Raw genomic sequence first — 6403 nt, 5'->3', positions numbered from 1 at the left:
GGAACTTGTCCCTAGCTTCCTGTCGGAACTTGTTCCCTAGCTTCCAGTCGGAACTTGTCCTCTAGCTTCCTGTCGGAACTTGTCCCTAGCTTCCTGTCGGAACTTGTCCCTAGCTTCCAGTCGGAACTTGTCCCTAGCTTTCCTGTCGGAACTTGTCCCTAGCTTCCTGTCGGAACTTGTCCCTAGCTTCCTGTCGGAACTTGTCCCTAGCTTCAGTCGGAACTTGTCCCTAGCTTTCCTGTCGGAACTTGTCCCTAGCTTCCTGTCGGAACTTGTCCCTAGCTTCCTGTCGGAACTTGTCCCTAGCTTCTGTCGGAACTTGTCCCTAGCTTCCGTCGGAACTTGTCCCTAGCTTCCAGTCGGAACTTGTCCCTAGCTTCCTGTCGGAACTTGTCCCTAGCTTCCTGTCGGAACTTGTCCCTAGCTTCCAGTCGGAACTGTCCCTAGCTTCCTGTCGGAACTTGTCCCTAGCTTCCTGTCGGAACTTGTCCCTAGCTTCCTGTCGGAACTTGTCCCTAGCTTCCTGTCGGGCCTTGTTCCTAGCACCATGTGAGGCCTTGTTCATAGCTCCGTGTGAGGTCTTGTCCCTAGTGCCCTGTCAGGCTGTGTCTCTAGCTTCCTGTCAAACCTTGTCCCTAGCTTCATGTCGGACCTTGTCCCTAGCTTCCTGTCGAACCTTGTCCCTAGCTTCCTGTCGGACCTTGTCCCTAGCTTCCTGTCAGACCTTGCCCCTATCKCTCTGTCGGGCCTTGTTCCTAGCTCCATGTGAGGCCTTGTCCCTAGTGCCCTGTCGAACCTTGTCCCTTGCTCCCTGTGAGGCCTTGTCCCTAGTGCCCTGTCAGTCCGTGTCCCTATAGCTCCCTTTGAGGCCTTGTCCCTAGCTTCCTGTCGGGCCTTGTCCCTAGCTTCCTGTCGGACCTTGCCCCTATCTCTCTGTCGGGCCTTGTTCCTAGCTCCCTGTGAGGCCTAGTTCCTAACTCCATTGACAGTGAGGACAAACACAGCCTGCCTCTCTCCATCCACACTGAGTCCACAAGATGGCACCGACAGAGAGGGCTGCCTCGCTTTTAGTCCTTAGGAAACTTTGCAGTATTTTGTTTTTAGATGTATTATTTCTTACATTGCTAGCCCAGAATATCTTACGTGTTATTGCATACAGCCTGGAAGAACAATTAGATATCAGAGCAGCGTCAACTTTCCAGCACTACGACCAGGAATACGACTTTCCTGAAGCGGATCCTTTGTCAGAACTACCCAGGGCATTTGAACTGATTCCAGAGGCTGACCCAAAACAACGCCGCCAGAGAAGAGGTAGAGAGAGCGGTCTTCTGGTCAAACTTCGGGGGGGGACGAACACCATCCACCGCTTCCGAGTATATTACTCGCTAATATCCAGTCTCTAGATAACAAGGTATACGAAATTAGGGCAAGGATTGCTTTCCAGAGAAAAATCAGGGATTGTACCATACTCTGTTTCACGGAAACATGGCTCTCTCGGGATATGCTGTCGGAGTCGGTACAGCCACCTGGATTCTCTGTTCTCTAAACATCTCTCCGGGAAAAAGAAGGGCAGGGGTGTATGTTTCATGAATAACAACTCATGGTGTAATTGTAACATCATACAAGAAATCAAGTCCTTTTGTTCACCTGACCTAGAATTCCTCACAATCAAATGCCAACCGTGTAGTTATTCCCTCCGCAAGGCAATCAAAAAAGTGAAATGTCAGTATAGAGACAAAGTGGAGTTGCAATTCAACGGCTCAGACACRAGACGTATGTGGCAGGGTCTACAGACAATCACGGAATACAAAAGAAAAACCAGCCACGTCACGAACACCGACGTCTTGCTTCCAGACAAACTAAACACCTTCTTTCCCTGCTTTGAGGATAATACAGTTCCACCAACGTAACCGTTAACAAGGACTTTGGGCTCTCCTTCTCCGTGGCCGACGTGAGTAAGACATTTAAACGTGTTAACCCTCGCAAGGCTGCCAGCCCAGACGGCATCCCTAGCCGCRTCCTCAGAGCATGCGCAGACCAGTTGGCTGGTGTGTTTTCGAACATGTTCAATCTCTCCCTATTCCAGTCTGCTGTCCCCACATGCTTCAAGATGGCCACCATTGTTCCTGTAACCAAGAAGGCAAAGGTAACTGAACTAAAAGACTACCGTAGCACTCACTTCCGTCATCATGAAGTTCTTTGAGAGGCTAGTCAAGGATCATATCACCTCCACCTTACCTGTCACCCTAGACCCACTTCAGTTTGCTTACCGCCCCAATAGGTCCACAGACGATGCAATTGCCATAACACTGCACACTTCTCTATCCCCTCTGGACAAGAGGATTACCTATGTAAGTGAAAGATTAGTGGAATCTGTGTGGGTAGCTGGACAGGTAGGATGACTGACAGTGAAGGTGAACAGGTGGTCACGTGTCAGGTGACAGAGGAATGGATGAGACTGAGGCAGGAATTCCTTTAACCATAAAGTGGTATATTTACTGAGTAGTCTGTGCTGCATAACAAAGGAAACAAAATAACATGTATCCAATCAAATTCATAATCACAAAGATCAAATCATAACAATCATTCATTATTAACATAATTAGGGAATTCAACAATCCAGTTCATTTAGAAGTCAATAGTAATCACCCGTGAGTCATTTAGGCTCTTAACTATTTATCATAAATCATGAAAGAATACAAACAGTGAATGGTCATTCAATCCATAATCCCCTTTAGTTTGATATGAAAGTCAATCAGTTAGCAAACAATGACGTTCACCCTTTCAATTGTCTCCATGTGTACATGTAATTAATTYAATTACATATACAACCATATCGATTGCATAATTGGCCTATGAGGATCCGTATGGCCGTGATCATTGACCATTCACATTACACAATATGTTTGAAGCGTGCGCTCCAAGCCGCGCTCCGCGGTAATAACTATAAACAATAACTGATGGCCCACTCTCCCGATCGCAACAGATAGTTCAGATGAAAGGTAACAGAGTCGGTGGACTTACGTGGATTCATAGAACGCACAGAACTTCTCGAGCAGACGGAGTTAAGGAAGAGAAAGCAGCGAGATCAGGCGATGCCGTTTTCCTGCTTTTATGTGGATGAGATCTGTCGATCATTGCCACCTGACTTAATTAAAGCGCCCCTGGCCCAGCTGAGTAAGTGGCCATGAATTAAAGGATTATTCCACCAACTCCATGGGCCTTTTCTACAGTAAGAATGCTGTTCATTGACTAAAGCTCAGCATTCAACACCATAGTACCCTCCAAGCTCATCGTTAAGCTTGAGGCCCTGGGTCTCAACCCACCCTGTGCAATTGGGTCCTGGATTTCCTGAGGGGCTGCCCCCAGGTGGTGAATGTAGGTAACAACTCCACTTGCTGATCCTCAACACCCACAAGGGTGCGTGCATAGCCCCCWCCTGTACTCCCTGTTCACCCATGACTGTATGGCAATGCACGCCTCCAACTCAATCATCAAGTTTGCAGACGACACAACAGTAGTAGGTTTGATTACCAGGTGAGGGCACTCAGAGTGTGGTGTCAGCAAAACAACCTCTCACTCAACGTCAACAAAACAAAGGAGATGATCGTGGACTTCGGGAAACAACAGGGGGAGCACCCCCTTATCCACATCGACGGGACAGCAGTGGAGAAGGTGGAAAGTTTTAAATTCCTCGGCGTACACATCACGGAAAAGCTGAAATGGTCCATCCACACAGACAGTGTGGTGAAGAAGGCGCTACAGCGCCTCTTCAACCTCAGGAGGCTGAAGAAATTTGTCTTGTCACCTAAAACTCTCATAAACTTTTACAGATGCACAATCGAGAGCATCCTGTTGGGCTGTATCACCGCCTGGTATGGCAACTGCTCCGCCCACAACCGCAAGGCTCTCCAGAGGGTGGGGCGGTCTACACAACGCATCACCGGGGGCAAACTACCTGCCCTCCAGGACACCTACAGCACCCGATGTCAAGGCCAAAAAGATCATCAAGGACAACAACCACCCGAGCCACTGCCTGTTCACCCTGCTATCATCCAGAAGGCGAGGTCAGTACAGGTGCATCAAAGCAGGGACCGAGAGACTGAAAAACAGCTTCTATCTCAAGGCCATCAGACTGTTAAACAGTCATCACTAACACAGAGCTGTGTACTAGGTATTTGTTGTGGAATTGTTAGATTACATGCTAGATATTGCTGCACTGTCAGAACTAGAAGCACAAGACATCTGCTAATGCAATAACATCTGCTAACCATGTGTATGTGACCAATATMATTTGATTTCATTTGATGTGGGACCCTGTTCCTCGCACCATGTGAGGCCTTGTTCCTAGCTCCTTGTGAGGCCTTGTTCCTAGCTCCTTGTGAGGCCTTGTTCCTAGCTCCTTGTGAGGCCTTGTTCCTAGCTCCTTGTGAGGCTTGTTCTAGCTCCTTGTGGGCCTTGTTCCTAGCTCCTTGTAGGCCTTGTTCCAGCTCCTTGTGAGGCCTTGTTCCTGCCTGTGAGGCCTTGTTTCCTAGCTCTTTGTGGGCCTTGTTCCTAGCTCTTGTGAGCCTTGTTCCTAGCTCCTTGTGAGGCCTTGTTCCTAGCTCCTTGTGAGGCCTTGTTCCTAGCTCCTTGTGAGGCCTTGTTTCCTTAGCTCCTTGTGAGGCCTTGTTCCTAGCCCTTGTGAGGCCTTGTTCTAGCTCCTTGTGAGGCCTTTTTCTAGCTCCTTGTGAGGCTTGTTTCCTAGCTCCTTGTGAGGCCTTGTTTCTAGCTCCTTGTGAGGCCTTGTTCTAGCTCCTTGTTTGAAGGCCTTGTTTCTAGCTCCTTGTGAGGCCTTGTTCCTGCACCTTTGAGGCCTTGTTCCTGCACCCTGTGAGGCCTTGTTTCTAGCTCCTTGTGAGGCCTTGTTCTCAGCTCCTTGTGAGGCCTTGTTCCTCTCCTTGTGAGGCCTTGTTCCTAGCTCCTTGTGAGGCCTTGTTCTAGCTCCTGTGAGGCCTTGTTCCTGGCCTGTAGGCCTTGTTCTGGCACCATGTGAGGCCTTGTTCCTAGCTCCTTGTGAGGCCTTGTTTCTAGCTCCTTGTGAGCTTGTTTCTAGTCCTTGTGAGGCCTTGTTCCTGGCCCATGTGAGGCCTTGTTCCTGGCACCATGTGAGGCCTTGTTCCCTGGCACCTGTGTGAGGCCTTGTTTCCTAGCTCCTTGTGAGGCCTTGTTTCTAGCTCCTTGTGAGGACTTGTTTCTAGCTCCTTGTGAGGCCTTGTTCCTAGCTCCTTGTGAGGCCTTGTTGAGGAGACATCCTCCTCCTACTGTACTCCACAGTGGCTGCTCTGCTATGTCCCGAGGCACTGATGACGGTCACTGATGGAAAAATGGGCTTACATAAAGACTCACAGCTTGTAGTGTTGGTGACACAGTTGGTAGAGATGCTCACCTGCTGAGAGCTGGGGAGCTGGAGATCTCTAAGGCGCAGGATCTCTGACACACATACTCACACACGTCACATACACTCTGTCACACACCTTCCAGATATACATTTACGCGCACAATCTCACACACACTCCAACCTCTGCAGCACCAACCAACAGCCAGGAACCACGCTATGCAGGCTAGAATATCGAATTCTGACATCCGCCTGGAGACATGGAAGACAAATTTCAAACAGTAAGAACCGAAGCTGTAATAGAACTATGCTATAGTTTCATAATGGTAGACAAAGTGGTAGGTAGTGGTTCCTAATGGATAATGTTAGATAAGAGAATGTTAAACTACAAATGTATGATCTGTTGGTGATTCATGTTTAAATATAAGACGAGACAATGTATTGTCTGTTTGCAGTTTGTACGTAAAGTTACTTTGAATCTTCAAACTGCTCCTGATAATGCTGAATCCTCACAACATTTTTAAACGGGGACTAAAGGTTCCCGTGTCTCTGGGATTTATTGAGATACTGTAAGAATTCAAGTCTCTGCAATAAAAGTAAATAGACAGTGAATTACATCTGCTCTGAGGTCAGTTCCTGGGCAGAGAGACCAGAGGTGGTGGTTGACATAGTTAATGGGGATAGAGAGAGGAGTGGAGAAGGAGAGAGAGATAGAGGGGGAGAGACAGGGGAGAGGGAAAGAGATACTCAGTGGGAGGAGAGGAGTGGCCAGGACCAGACTAGCACGTTTAATCTACACAAGATGAAGAGGTTTAATCTTGACTAGATGAAGAGGTTTAATCTAGACTAGATGAAGAGGTTTAATCTAGACTATATGAAGAGGTTTAATCTAGACTAGATGAAGAGGTTTAATCTAGACTAGATGAAGAGGTTAATCTAGACTAGATGAAGAGGTTTAATCTAGACTAGATGAAGAGGTTTAATCTAGACTAGATGAAGAGGTTTAATCTAGACTAGATGAAGAGG

The sequence above is a fragment of the Salvelinus sp. IW2-2015 genome, linkage group LG11 (genome assembly GCF_002910315.2).
Source record: "Salvelinus sp. IW2-2015 linkage group LG11, ASM291031v2, whole genome shotgun sequence".
Lineage (NCBI taxonomy): Eukaryota > Metazoa > Chordata > Actinopteri > Salmoniformes > Salmonidae > Salvelinus > Salvelinus sp. IW2-2015.
This window is presented reverse-complemented; position numbering follows the sequence as displayed.